Source organism: Otolemur garnettii, unplaced genomic scaffold (genome assembly GCF_000181295.1).
Source record: "Otolemur garnettii isolate 467f Iridium unplaced genomic scaffold, OtoGar3 scaffold00010, whole genome shotgun sequence".
NCBI classification, from domain to species: Eukaryota; Metazoa; Chordata; class Mammalia; order Primates; family Galagidae; genus Otolemur; species Otolemur garnettii.
The window spans coordinates 30,421,022-30,435,982 of record NW_003852405.1 but is presented as its reverse complement, the minus strand read 5'-3'; the positions used below and the strand labels follow the sequence as shown (position 1 = coordinate 30,435,982).

The 14,961-nt window shown below is 44.3% G+C and overlaps 1 pseudogene; it reads left to right on the top strand.

Annotated features, from left to right (window-relative positions):
• Positions 1-7,008: 7,008 nt before the first annotated feature.
• Positions 7,009-14,961, top strand: part of LOC100960026 — a 20,216-nt pseudogene continuing 12,263 nt past the window's right edge.

Sequence of the window (14,961 nt, the reverse complement as noted above, 5' to 3'; positions counted from 1 at the left end):
AAAAAAAATACTCTAAAATTTAGTGGCTTGAGACAACAGTAAGCATTTATTATTTCTCACAATTACTGGGATTTGGGAATCCAGAAGCAGGTTAGTGGGACAGTGCTAGGTGAGGGATCATCACAATATTCTGGCAGGTATTGGCTGAAGCTATAGACACCTGAAGCCTGGACTTGGCTGGAGGATCTGCCCCCAAGGTAGACCATTCACATGACTAGTTTGTTGGTGCTGGATGTTAGCAGGATTCAGTTCTTTTACAAGTCTCTCCAAGGGATGAGTGGGATATGTGTTTTCACAACATGGTAGCTGATTTTCCCCAAAATGAGTAATAAGAGACAACAAAGGACACCCCAGAGCAAGGCAGAAGCTGCAACACTTTTATGTATGACCTGGTTTTCTGCCATCCTCTATTAGTCGTACAGATCAGCTGAGATTCAGTCTAGGAGGGGAGCAGGAAAGAGTGTGAATACCATAGATGAGGAACCTTGAGGGCCATCTCAAAGGCTTGCTGTAGGAAAGGCAAAACAATCTCAGTCCACCACTAAGTTAACCCAGATGCATCTTTCCCTGTTTATACAACTTGAAAAGAAAAGGACACTTGTTTCCTTTGTCTTGCCTTCCCATCTCTAAAGAGCCCTAAAACCTCCAGTGTGATACCATCTTGGCATCCGTGAGCTGCTAGCCTACTTTTTTGTTAGCCATGTATTTTTCATTTTAATGGTGGATCACCATAAAGATGTGACACTTCTGGAGGAAAGTAAGACTGCATAGCACCTTCTTGATTCAGGAGAAAAATGTTCTGTCTACCTTTCTGTGTGAGACTTGATAGATTTTGAGAAAAGGGAACAGATATTAAAATACCAAATGAAGACAAAGGAAAAGAAGTCCCTGGGGCTGGGTTGTGCCTCCATCTACAGTACATAATTTATTGTCAGACCTCAAGAAAGCATCTAACATCTTCATATCTTGACTTTCTCTTATGTAAAATACAGATGATACCACCATATTCCCAAGAAGAATGAAGTCTGCAAATAAACTGGGAACAGAAATTTTATATGTATGTGTGTGTATGTTTATATATGAAGAAAGAGACAGCTCAGTTCCAAATTTATATTCAGACTTCACTACATATATATACACACAAACACATATATGCATGTGTGTTTGTGTGTATATATTTCTTGACTTATATAGAATATGCCTTTATAAACAATGAATTTGACCAAATTCCTTATAGACATAAGACTATTCATGTTTAGTAGAATCACTCACCTTTTACTGTGTTAATTCCTTCAATAACTCTATAAACACTGAGTCTTCCTTCTGGTACTTAACATGCTATGATTTCCTGTATGGTTAAAAAAGCTGATGTCATAAACACATTATGTTACAGTATCACTAAGGGCCAGAACCCCCTTCCTAATTACATAATCCCTGATGTACTACCGGCCTTGCTAACCTCCAAACAGCCACTGGAGAAGAAGGGGAGGAGAAGGAACAAAGGCCTGAAGCTACCAAAATCCTCAGTGTATTTTCTTTGGCAAAAAAAAAAAAAAAAAAACAGTTTGGAGATGGGAGTAGACAGTGGATAGTATTAAAATAATCAATTATTATTTATATCTTCCCAAATATCATGACACCTTCTAATTACAAATGGTGGGGGTAAGAAAACATCAAACAGGCCCAATTTCCCTTTCTCCAACATCTCCACGGTAAGATCTGACACCCAAGAGCACAATTTCCCTGCTAACTGTCAAGCAACCACCTCTAATGACAGCCATTGTTAATACTTTCATGCTATTTTCATCTGTGAAGCCCTTAATCTAGAAGAACAACCTGATTATGATTAAGTAAAATCAAAGAGATCTTATAAAAGCCTGTTTGCTTTTATTGTTACAAATACTTCACTAGTAAAAGATTTGTCAAAAGCATACAGGTACCCTGATTTGAACTTTCTCTGTGCTTGAATGAGAGTGTTTCTCTCGGAGCACTCCCACATTGGGCTTCTGCTTCTCGCTGCTCATGGCAAAATGAATGGGTTGATGCTGCCTTGGAGGCTTTCCTCTGTCCCTTTTCCCATTGTTCTTCTCCTCCTTCCCCACAGAACCCTCTCTGTTACCCAGAAGCCCCATGAGCTGCGTTCCACATTCCATCTACCGTACAGTCATGTTCCAGATCCTTCACAACCACCCTCCCCCCACCATTACAATACGTTTTCCTAAGATTTACTTGATTGGAGAGGCTTGCCAAATGTTGAGTGGTCCTCATTCTCCCCAGAATTGTTTTTTTAAGCAGAGATTCCCAGAGATACTATCAACATCTCGGCCCAAAATATTGCAGGTATTTTGGCGAATAGTGAGAGAGGCTACATGAGTATAAATAGACCTTTTAGAAAAGTGAAATCCATTAGGTTGCCTTCTGTGATTTAGGGAGTTGATGTAAGTAAGCTACTCTCCCTGAAAACATCCTCCAGGATAGGAATACAGCCCCAAATGAGTATTTAATGACTTCTCCTTGTACTTAAAATCTGTACCCCTTTTTAGGGCCAAAAAAGATCTGGCCTCTTCATACTTCCAGCCATGACTCAAGTATTTCAAAAGTGATCTATGTAACCAAAAACATTTGCACCCTCTTAATGTCTTGAAATTAATATATATATGTGTGTGTGTGTGTGTGTGTGTGTGTGTGTATCCTCTCCCTACCTGTCTCTACCTCACACAATACACTCCAGCCAGACTGGCCTTCCTACTCTCCTGAACAGGGCTGGCTGCAAACTCATTCCTGTCTTAAGGCCTACAGTGCCACATTTTAGTTCTTGGCACTCAAATTACTCTTCATCACTAGTTTGCTGGTACAAATATCACCTCTTCAATCGAAAGCAACCTCACAACCACTTCCTAGTACATCTTATTTTACTTCTTCATGGTATTAATCACTGTGAGAAATTTTCTAGTTTATGTGTTTGTTTACCTCCCCTTCCAGGCCCTTCTCTAATATACTTTTCATTGTCTATCATGCTCATCACTGTATCCCTAGGCCTCTGCTCAGAACCTAGGATGTATCCAGTGTTCAATAAACATGTGAATGAATGAAGGAATGAATGAATGACTAGATGAAGCCAATTCATCAATGAACAGATGAATAAATACTGAGTAAGAAGCCCTTGTATTAATATTAGAAAAGCCTGGTGAGAACAATATCACTATAAACAATGTAACTAACTTATATTAATAAGACTTTCATTAAGAGAAGCTACATGAGTATAAATAGACCTTTTAGAAAAGTGAAATCCATTAGGATTTCCATATCCAAATACTACAATTCATTCTGCTTTGCTAAAGTAAAAGTTCAAGGATTGAAAAACTAGAGCATAGTTACAGCAAAATATGAATATTGGATTCATAAAGATTTTATTTGCCTCTTTGAAAAACTGTCCTTTAGACGTCACAAATGAAAGCTAGTATCCCTTGAGAAATCTTGCCAACAGATCTCACTCTTTTGTCAATGCTAAGAAACTACACTTCTCTTTGGCCACTTTCTAGCTGTGACAGATACCAGTCTCTATTACTAGGACTTCACAAGCCAATGAGCAACTTGCCTGTCACAAGATCCAACGAATGATCTCTCCTTTCATGCAGTGTAGCTAAGCAGAGAAGCAGCTCTCATAAAAGAATAACCACCAGAGCGTGGAAATTGCTAAATCTATAGTTTGTTTATCTTGTCCCCCACCAAAAAAAGCCTAGTAATTTTGTTTTCTACCAGGCAGACCCAGTTTAGTTGGTTGTAGTGGAGACACAGACAGTGTAAGCCTGAGGTCAGATGCTTTTGTTAAGCTCACTTCTCAAAAGGCAAAAATGAGTCAAGGCAATGGATTACAACTTCCTGGCGTTGCTTCTGTCATCTGTCAAATACTACAATTCATCCTGCTTTGCTAAAGTGAAAGTTCAAGGATTGGGAAAAAAGTATCTTTTGTTCTAAGGAATACTAAATGAACTGGTTTTTAAAGATCAACACAAGCCGATGCAAGCTAAATAATACAACTTTCCCTTTAAGAAAAATGTGTACCATGAAAAAATTATTTTCCAAAAACTACAATAAAATTTGAGACCAAATGTCCTAGCAAATCTTGATTATTAACCCTTCTACAGTGAGTATTAACACTCAAATGGCAATATTTTATTAGCTGCTATACTTCAATTATTTCACCATTAAATTAAACTTATTTAAGAAAATACACATAATTCCATAATTTTGGCCCTACAAAATAAAAACTTATTGTTTTGAGGGGAAGGGAGAATAAAAGGGAAACGTCATTTTCATCAAATCTCTTATCCCGGCTCACTACTCATTAATTTGGTCTCATATGTATCTTTTTGTGCTTCTGCCAAGATTATTGGTCTCAAGGGTAAGATTGTCTCCAGCTACCATGTACTGTAAAACAGTAAAATTTTTCCCACTTTTCATGGGCCATTTACAATCCGCAAGGTTTGGGATGGGTATGAAATGTATTCCTGCCAATGGGCAGCCACATCAGCAATGCTGAAAGCCAATCCTTCTGTTGCCCTCATGGTGCCATATGGTTCCATAAGAAAGGAGCAAACCAGAAGTGTAGTTAATGTCAATCTGGATTCGCACTAATGCTTTGATGTTATCGTAAGGAGAGAAAACTATTTATAGACGAATATATTCTCTCTTCACTCATCTACCTCAATACCCATGTACTAATTCATGGGGAGGGGGGCAGGAATCAGAGATTTAAGCCCCTCCTATTTTACAGTCGCTATAATATTTTAAGGAGATACTCCGCAATTAAATTATTATACATAGGCTATAGTTTCAACAAAAAATCCCGGATGCCTTGTAGTTATGTCTTCTAAAGAAATAAGGATTATGATTTTAAACGCTTTCCAGTAAGTGGTCGAGTACTCCGGAGCAATTAAGAAGCAAGCTGAAACACCGAGATAAAGTTGTGTCCCCCTAGTGACCTTTAGAGTGGAGCTAAGCTCCCACGAGCAAGACTGGGGGCTGGGGAGGCGGGGAGCAAGAGGCACAGCGAAGCCTAGCGCGCTCTGTGTACCCAAACCCATACATTCAGTGATACCCTTCACCCCGCAGCTCGCATCTCAGAGTTGCGGTCCTTTTTTACATAACCTCAAGGCACAGTAAGTCCCCCCCTCCGGGGACATCCCGCCGATAGGGTTGAAATCCAACTTCAAAGGCGACCCCTTTCTCCTCGCCACCCTCAGTGTCCCCGCTCACAACCTTCCTCACCGCGCATGGTGGCGAGCCCACTTCCACCTCTCTGCAGCGCTGCAGACAACCTCTTCCACACGGCTAGTTTCCCGGCCACAGCCAGAGAGCTGCGATCAGCGACCGCTGCGAGTCCTGCGGCGCGGGCGGCTGCACCTGCTCCAGGTGCACCTGCTCCCCGCGGCGCCCGGCGAGTCCCGCGGACGCCCCCCTCCCACGCCCCTGACAGGACGTCGCCCGTCAGGCTCCCTCCCGAGTCCCGCCCGGGACCCCGCAGAGACGTTTCAAGTCACCCCAGCAACAAGCTCTTCCCTGTCCCGCGTCCCCCCCCCCCCGAACTCTCCAACTTTGGAAGCCCTGGTTGCGACGGAGCAACAGCGGGACCGCTGGGCCGGAGTCACTGCCCTCTTTGACAGGTTAGGAAGGAGGAGTAGCCTGCAGGGAGGGACTCGGCCAACTGCAAGTCCTTGTTACCACTGGGGGAGTGAGGGGAGAGCCAGACGGCGCCAGTCTCCTCCTGAGGATGGAGGTTGGACGAATGGACGCAGAACTTGTCACCCTAGGGATGAAGGGGCGAAGGGAGCAGGCGACTGGGAGGAGAGAATAGAAGAGACCATGAAAAATGAGAGACAGAGAGAGATTCCGAAAAGGAAGGATGAGCCGCTGGGAGCCCAGAGTTGCTTCCCTGCCCACCGCCCTGAGGCGAGAAGGTGCAACAGTTAGATCTCAAGCTCGCGGAGTGAAAAAGGGATGAGATGACAGAAGAGTCTCCAGCTTTCTCTTGGTTACAAGAGGGACACAAACTCCTGTCAGAGTGTCCCCGGAGGCCAGGGGAGGAGACGCAGCACCGAGGCTGCCCCCACCTCCCGGGGCGGGCAAACTCTTCCCCGACAGGCAGCCTCCCCTGGCTGCGCCGGCGGCGGGCAGGCCGGGGCGCGCGGCGCGCGAGGGCCGGAGGCGGCGGGGCGCGGGCGGCGCGGGACTCACCCTTCACGCTGAGGGGCTTTCTCTTCCTCGCCATCTTCTGCCCCCCGCCCTCCGCCGGGCCCCCCGCGCGCTGGCTTCGGCGGCCGCCGCCCGGGAGCAGTCGCCGCGGCTCGCAGGCGCGCCCTGGCCGGCCCGTCAGCTCAGCGAGCTCTTTGTTGGCGCGATGGCATCCGCGAGGCGGCGTTGGCGGCGGCGGCCCGGCTGCGCTCGCCCGCTCGGCTCGGCTGGGAAGGGCGCCGCCGCCCCTCGGCTCCGGCCGCGCGGAGCCCCCGCTCGCGCTGGCGCGGACTCTGCGGCTGCGGCGGCGGCGGAGGTCGCTGCTGCGCCGCTCCTGCCGCTGGAGGGGGCAGCGCGGGTCCCCGGAGCGCCCGCCCAGCGCTGCCCCCTCCCCTCCCACCGCCCCCCGCCCCCCGGTGTCCCGTCTGAGCAGCCAGCTCCAATCCAAACGGCGACGGCGCCGTCATCCTGCAGCCTCCACTGGGAAGGGCGACGGTGGCGGCGGCGGGAGCTGCTGGGCGAAGCGGGAGACGGCGGCCGGCGGGGACCTGGGACGAGACCGCCGGGCAGCCCGCGTCTGGCGGAGCCTGCGTTCGGCCTGGCCGCCTCCGCGCCTCCGAAGCCCCCTCCCGGGCTGCAGGACGCCGCGGGCCGCGAAAGGCACCTGTCTTCACAGGCCAGCCCGCCCCTCGGGCTGACCGAGCGGTCTGCAAGGTGGCGGGCGGTCTCCTCCGCAGCTTCCTCGGAGACAGCGAGCCAGAATCCTGCACCCTGATGCACGCGGTGGCCGCGGCCCCTCCCGAACCGAGAAGGGAACCAGAGAGAGGGAAACTGGGGGTTGGTGGAAGGGAGAGAAATTATGCAGAAGAGGCAGCCCATCGCCAGACACCTGCAAGGATCACTCTGGTCAGGCCCCAAAGCTCTTAACCGTGAGGGCTCAGGAGGGCTCGCTGGGGGCGGCGGGAAAGGCGGCAGAAAGTTGAGGCTCTCCGGTGTGCTGATTCTCGGCCTGCAGTGGAAACTTTGTTCCTGTGGCTGCGTTCCTTTCCCAGTTCTGCTCGGGGAGTAGCCTTTGGAAAGCTTTCATTTTCCAAGAGGAGCTGTCCTGACCTCAGGGTGCTGGCAAGAATGGGAAGGAATCCCAGTCTAAGAAGGGCCAGTTGGGCTCTAAAGGAGCAGCTTTAAGAGTAGGGTAGGGAAAGATGCGAAATGGGGTACCCACCCAAACTCACATCCTAATTCGCACAGATCATTTTAGCACTTCCCATCTCCTTCTCCTAGGTGAGAACAGTCCCCAACCCAAGGTGATTATCTAAACCTCTTAATCAAAACCTCTAGCCAGAAGGTGCCCCAGCACCAATGGGGTGCAGCAGACAGAACACTGGAGTCACAACCCTGCTTCTGAGTTCTGACTCTGTAACCTAATAGCTCTGAGAATCTGGACAATTCATTCGACTTCTCTGCACTTACATGTTCTGATCTGTATACACCGTTACCTCAGAGATGCTTTCCAGCTCCTGAGATATTCAGTCACAAAATCGTCACAGGTTATTTTTTGCTGCGTTTCTAAATTTAACTGTATATCATGTAATCTATTAAAGTAAATAATCTGAAAAACACGTGAAATGCCCGTTCTTCTCACAACAAAGATGCACGTCGGAATTAAAATTTTAAAAGCAAGTTGATTTTAATAAGCAAAAATAGGCCCATTCTCAGATTTATGGCCAGAAATAAGACTCAGTCAAAATTTTTTTCTTCCAAAAAGTTGACTTCATTTAATTGAAAAGTACTCTGCCAGGTCTTCAAATTTTTAGGGTGCATAAATATTAGGCTTTGTACATATTCTTAATCCATTTTATGTGCTCATATTTTAATCACTACTAATTATTTCTTATATTAGAATAATGGTTTTTAGTTTATCACTTACTTTTGCATATTTTATTTCATTGGATCCTGACCACAGCTACGAGTCAGACGGTCTTGTCTTCCTAGCTTTTTCTTTTTTTCGAAATATAGTCTCGCTCTTGTTACCCCAGCTAGAACTCAGGGGGCATCATCTCAGCTCCATGTGACCTCCAATTTCTAGGCTCAAGCCATCCTCTTACCTCAGCCTGTCAAGTAGCTGGGAGGACAGGTGCATGCCACCACACTGGGTTAATTGTTTTTGTTTTTAGTGGAGATGGGGTCTTCCTTATCACTCAGGCTTGTCTTGAACTCCTGACTTCAAGTGATAAGTGATCCTCCTTCCTCAGCCTCCCAAAGTGCTAGGATTACAGGTAAGCATGAGCCACTGCACCCAGTCTGATTTTATGGATGATGAAATGGGATTCACGAAGGCTTGATGACTTATCCACAGCTTCTAGGACTTCCGTGCAGCTCTTCTAACTAAATCCCTGGCTCTTCCCAAGACATCAACACTGCATACGAAATAGAATATTTCTTCTTCACTGCACAATGAGTACAGAGGATTCATTCTCTTATTATTTATATGTTGGAAGTTTTCCATAATAAAAAAGACAACTTAAACAACAAGAAAGAATATTTCTGCTTTGGACCAGGGGTAGTTTCCTTTTTCCACATATTCCGTTTACCATGCCAATACTAACCTCAAAAGAAGAAAATCAAATTTTATTCTATTATTTATATATGATATCATTAATATATTTTAATAAACAGATGAGGAAACTGAGACCCAGAGACATTTAAATCACAACTGCCCAGGTCCTGGATTTCCGGGCCAAGTGTTTCTATGTAACTTCTAATATGTCTTTGTTTAAGGGTTGCAAATAGAATGGCCGTAGGTATCAGTAAGGCAGGATAAATGGCACAGGCAGTATAAATATGCAGTCACGTGTCACTGAACGGCAGAGACACATTTCGAGGAATACGTCCTAGGTGATTTCAATCACTGTCCCAACATCATGGCGTGGACTCACACCGACCTGAGTGGTACAGCCTCTCACACACCGAGGACCTATGGTTACTGCTATTGCTTCTAAGCTACAAACCTGTACGGCATGTTGCTGTACTGAATATTGGAGGTAATTGTAACACAGTGGTAACCATTTGTGTTAAACATATCTAAACATAGAAAAGGTTCAATAAAATACTGTATTATATCTTAGGGGACCACTGTTTTCTATTTGGCCCATGATTCACCAAAATGTGGTTATATGGTGCCTGACTGTTGTGCTTGAGTGAGCAGTGGGGGCTGTCCAGAACCGAGAGCCATGTGACACTATTCAGCTACAGGTGGATGCCTTGTGAAGATGGAAACCACGGGCTGACAGATTCTGATGTTTCAAAAGGAGTCCAGAATCCAGATTGTCTGGTGAAATATCCTTCGTGATGCTGATTAACATGTGAACAAAACAGGTCAGTTCTAACAGAACCAATCTGCCAATGATTCGCAGCCTCTGCTCTGTGTGTCTATGTGTGCCCTTACATACCAGGAGTTGATTTTTACCCATAGAGAGCAGAGACTGAACTGAAATCCTTGGGCATAGTTCTAATTCCAGTGGCATCTATCTACCCTTAAAATTAGGGATTATCAAGCTTTGGATGCACTTCCTCGTGAATTACAAAGATGACTTGCAGGATTTGTGTTTCTAAATTCCTGGCTATTCTTGAAGCCATCAGTGAGAATTATCACAGTAAATCAAATAATTTCTAAGTCATATGTGATTCTGCTGGGCACAAAGACCCATATTTTACTTGATGGTGATGACAGTTTTGACAATGATGATAATGACAAGGACAAAATTGTCCTTATCTCTATTTCCCTTCTAGAACAGCTCCGAATGAGCCTTTTTGAAAAACAGCCACAGTACAATAATGGTAATTTTAGTTATATGTAGTGTAATCATTCTTTTTCTTAGATCATGCTAGCCTTGTCAAGACCACCCATAGAGGAAGGGACAGAAGGGGGAAAGTAATGCATCTTCCTGTGAGGAAGTAGTAAGTGAGCTCAATGGGGGAAAATAAACTTGTCATACAAATTATACTAAGGACCAAAATGAAAATAGAATTCCTATCACACAAAACCTGATTGGCAGCTCCTGCACGTTAATGCCACTGCAGTGAAAGGTTGAAAAGAATAATGCTCAGAAGGGCATTTTCGACTGAAATATTTTACATCAAATGCCTATCCATACGTTAACTACTGTAGTTTAAAGAAAATAAAAAGGAAAAACGAAAGTCACACTGATTTTAATCATTTTATGATGCTGAAGAATGTCAAAAGACTCCAAACTTCCTCCACTGTGGAATAGTCACCTAGTATTTTAAAAATTTACATATAAAAACCCATAGTACTTACCTCAGCACAAGCTTAAAGAGACTCTACCGTTCTGTGACTAGACAGGTGAAAATGGCAAGACTGGTGGTAAGAGAAATAGATCAGACAACCAGTGCTTTAAAAAAAAAACAAAAACCCTGTGGTGTGAAAGGAATGGGGAAACTGAGGCTGGCTTCCCACCCTCATACCAGCATAGACATATTAAATTTAAATAACACTTCTTCCCTTTCTTGCAGATAACCAGGCTGACACAGACACACGCTATAATAAAATCTCACCTGTATTAAATGGAGGGTCCTGGGTTGGAAGTCTACCAGAGTCTTTGTCTCTTTACCCAACTCTGATTTCCCCACTGATGACCCTTAGCTCAGGGCACAATTTCATGTACACACGTTTGAATTGTGCAGAAAGACATGAAATTCAGAAAATTTTTCAAAGAGCTTAAAGATAAATTTTGGGTTTCTCAGATAAAATCTTCGCAAGGACCCCCCCTCCCAGGACTAACATTTCACTGCTTTCAGAGCACCCATAATACTACATCACCACTAGTAATTGAAAATATCATGCTGGATCTTTGCAGAGGAAAGTTTTATTTAATTTTGCCAAGTTCAATTTACCAACTGTCATCTGACCTCTAGAACTGCATCCCTCCAGAGGGAGTTAATTAACAGGGCCCTTTTTTACACTCACAGTGAGATGGATGCTTATTGCAATTCAACCCACAGAAACAAAATCAAGCAAAGAGAGCTCTTGAGGGGGCCAAGAAACCCTAAAGCTAAATCTGCAATTACATTACCCAGAATTTCACTGAGAAAATAACACAGACTTGGACTGAATAAGGCAGAGTATGGATGGAAAGGCACAGTCAGACATGCATAGAGATGGTTGTGTATCTAAACTAAACACAGCAAAACTCTCACAGTTTTCTGAAAATGGAAAATACATAAACAGCTAAAATTTTTTTCATTGAAATTCCAGCTGGGCTGGTCAAGGACAGAATCTTTGATCTGATCCCTGCTAGCTTCCAATTGATCAATTTACCCCCAAAATGTTTTCAAGTTACCCCATTATAATTATAATTTTTGTTTATAACTTTGTTCCTTGACTCATTTTACCAACTGATTCCCTCTAATGTGAGCGAGCAATGGCGTGAAACATAAATAGCACACAAAAATACTTATCTAAATGTTTCCGAGATATTTTTTGACAATGGGCCAACTTGTATTTTCCATTATTTTATCTTTTCTATTTCTTTTCATGCATCAGCTAACTAGCCAACATTTATTCAACAAATATGCACTAGTAAAACTAGGTGCCAGTCACTCTTAAAGGTGATTGATTATACAAGAGAAAAATAAAACAGCACGGTACTCAGAGTATTTATAGTTTTTTTGAGAGAGACAGAATTAACCAAATAAATAGGTTAAGTATAAATTATTACAAGTTCTATGGGGGAAAAATATAAAGAGCTCTGGGAGAAAGCATATACAGCATAATCTAGATTAAGGAAGACCCCTCTAAGAACATGATGTTTAAAAAAAGAAAAGAAGGACAGATAGTAATGATTATGCTAGAACAAGTATTCTAAAAGGCCAGGGTAGGAAATTCAGGATTACAGTAGGGGTTTCCAAATTGCAAACTAACCAGGTATCTCCTCAATAAAAAAGTTTAAAAATTTGCTCACACATATGCAACTATATGTATTTGGTTAGTTTTACATCGTGTGTACTATTTTATTAATATATTTTGTACATTATAAAACATACACAAAAATCTGACAGTGCCGAAAGGCCAGGTTTTTAAAAATAGAACCCTCTTCAAAGACTGCCCAGAAGGGAAGCTCCAGGAGAACCAGCGTGGGCCCAGGTCTACAACACGCTGATTTTTAACCGGGGAAGTAACATGATCTAATGGACGTTCTAAAATACCATCCGGGTTCTTGTATGAGTAATAAATGCATTATATAGTTATAGGACTGGGTGAGAGTTGAGTTTGCACACCAAGGTTCAGATCTGCTCTGGAGCCCCTCATTGAGTCGGGGAGTGATATCAAAACTTCTAAATTAAAAGTAATTCAAGGACCCCGAAAGCAACCTACTCCACAGCAATGATGGAAGTCAACTGGTGGAGGTCCACTGGTCACTGTTGAGGTCAAAATGATGCTAAAGGCAATGGCTTGCCGCTGCCACAGCACCCAGACGAAGTCTGCTGTGACTTCCGGCGAGTATAGTAATGCTTATTTCCTAATTACCCTTTATATCTGCTCAGCCTTCCTCAGGAGGCCTGGGTGTCTTCCACAGTACGCACCTGACGTGGTACACCTGCGTTTATGCTACTGCAGCCACATCCATCGCACAGAGCTTCTCTCAGACGCTTCCAACCTCTCAGCCACTGATGTTTCCAATTCCCCAGAAACCTTGAAGCCACTGGGGTGCACGGTCAGTAAAGAGCCCTGTCATCTCTGCCATCTCTGGCTCGCTTGTCCCACACAGACCCCTTCATTCCTCCTGCGCCACGTTCCGCTTCTCACCGGGCGGCACTTCTCGGGGGTCACGTCCTCCCTACCTCTTTCCACAGGGCTCGCTGTAAAACTCTATTTCCAAAGAACTAAACTTTCCTTTTGATTTGTAAAGGGTCATTTTTGGAATTTAAAAGATAAGGTACCTCTTTTCCCTTTTGGAAATCCTAGATTTCAAGACAATTGTCTCACAATAGGGCTCGGGAAAATTGGCTTTGAGGTTCAAAGCCGAGGAAAGATGCCTTTTCTCTGGGTGGATGATGTCTTCTCAGAAGTAATGAAGGTCACTATTAAATGTGTAAGGAGCCACAGGGCCAAGAGTTTATGAGGAATTAAATATTCATTGGTTTCACAGGCCAAAAATACTATCTTCATTAGGGTGACCAAAGCATACTGAATCAGGAACTGGGAGTTTTCGTCACAACTTGCCTAATGATACACTTCGTGACTTGGAACAACTCCACCGGTAAAAAATAAAGCAGCAGAAATGAATTATTGAGCTCCTATTGTATGGTGCAATTATAGCTGGCCTATCAGTGATGCTGGGCCTCTCATTTATTTATTTTCTGGGACTCCTGTCTATTTTTTTCTGGTATTCTAGCCCCCTAATAACTATCCTAAATCTTCACTATTCCACTCTAGTCTCTAACTCCTTCTACTGTGAGAAAACTTTAACTTCTTCAGTGTAAACTGCCCCTGCACTTTCCGACACTTGCAATCCCTGTCACAACTGATACAGAAGGCAACAGGTGCAAGTAAGTTTATATGTGGTGTCATTTCTGTCTGATCATTTTACTTTCTCACTGAAGTAGGAAATGAAGTTGTCTGCTGAGTTTGAGGGAGTACATTGTGGGGAAGAACTTTTTTTTTTTTTTTGAAACAGAGCCTTAAGCTATTCCCCTAGGTAGAGTGCCATGGCATCACAGCTCACAGCAACCTCCAACTCCTGGGCTCAAGTGAGTCTCCTGCCTCCGCCTCCCAAGGCGCTTGGACCACAGGCGCCCGCCACAGTGCCTGGCTATTTTTTGGTTGCAGCCATCATTGTTGTTTGGCAGGCCCGGGCTGGATTTGAACCCACCACCTTAGGTGTATGTGGCTGGCTCCTTAGCCACTTGAGCCACAGGCGCCGAGCCAAGAAGAACTTCTGAAAAGTGTAAGAATGATTTTATATCCTTCCTGTGGGGTACAGGGGAAAGGAGTTACTAATGAAACTGAGAAAATCCTGGTCACTGTTGAGGTCAAAATGATGCTACAGGCAATGGATTGATTTGTCAAAAAACCGAGCTGGGAATTATTTTATTTTATTTAGTCAGACCAAAGGTGACTGGTGTTGGGATTGAACCAGGTGTATGTTTTACAGGAAAGATTTGAGAGAAAGGGAACAAGGCACAAGCGTTAAAGAGATTGAGAAGAATCTAGCCAGAAGCCAGAAGGGAAAAGGCCGACCATCTCACCCTTCTGCTAATACTCCTGCAATGGGGTTCCACTGCTCACAGACAACGTCCCGACTCCCCAACCTGCCTCCACGGGAATGTATTTCCAGCCTCCTCTTGTGTCATCGTCCCCTGTTCTCTGCCCTCCAGTCATAGAGAAGCAGCTAGAAGAACATAATCCAGCCATCGAGTTTCTGATGAACTCTCTTTGCTCACCTCCCATGTGTGGGCCCTCAGCTTGGCTTTTTTAGCCAAATCTTTTCTGCTTCCATAGGCTTATTCTTCATCAGTGTGGCCCCTTTTCTCTTTGAAGTAGCAACACCACTGTTAATTTTTCTTCATTTCATTTCTTCCTAATTTGCCTCCCTGCCTTCATCCTCTCGCCTCTGTTCTGTCACCTGCATGGAAGTCTTGTTTGTCTTTCTCTCACATGGAGCAATGCTCATCATCCTTCTGCTCCAACTGCTTACGTGACAGCAC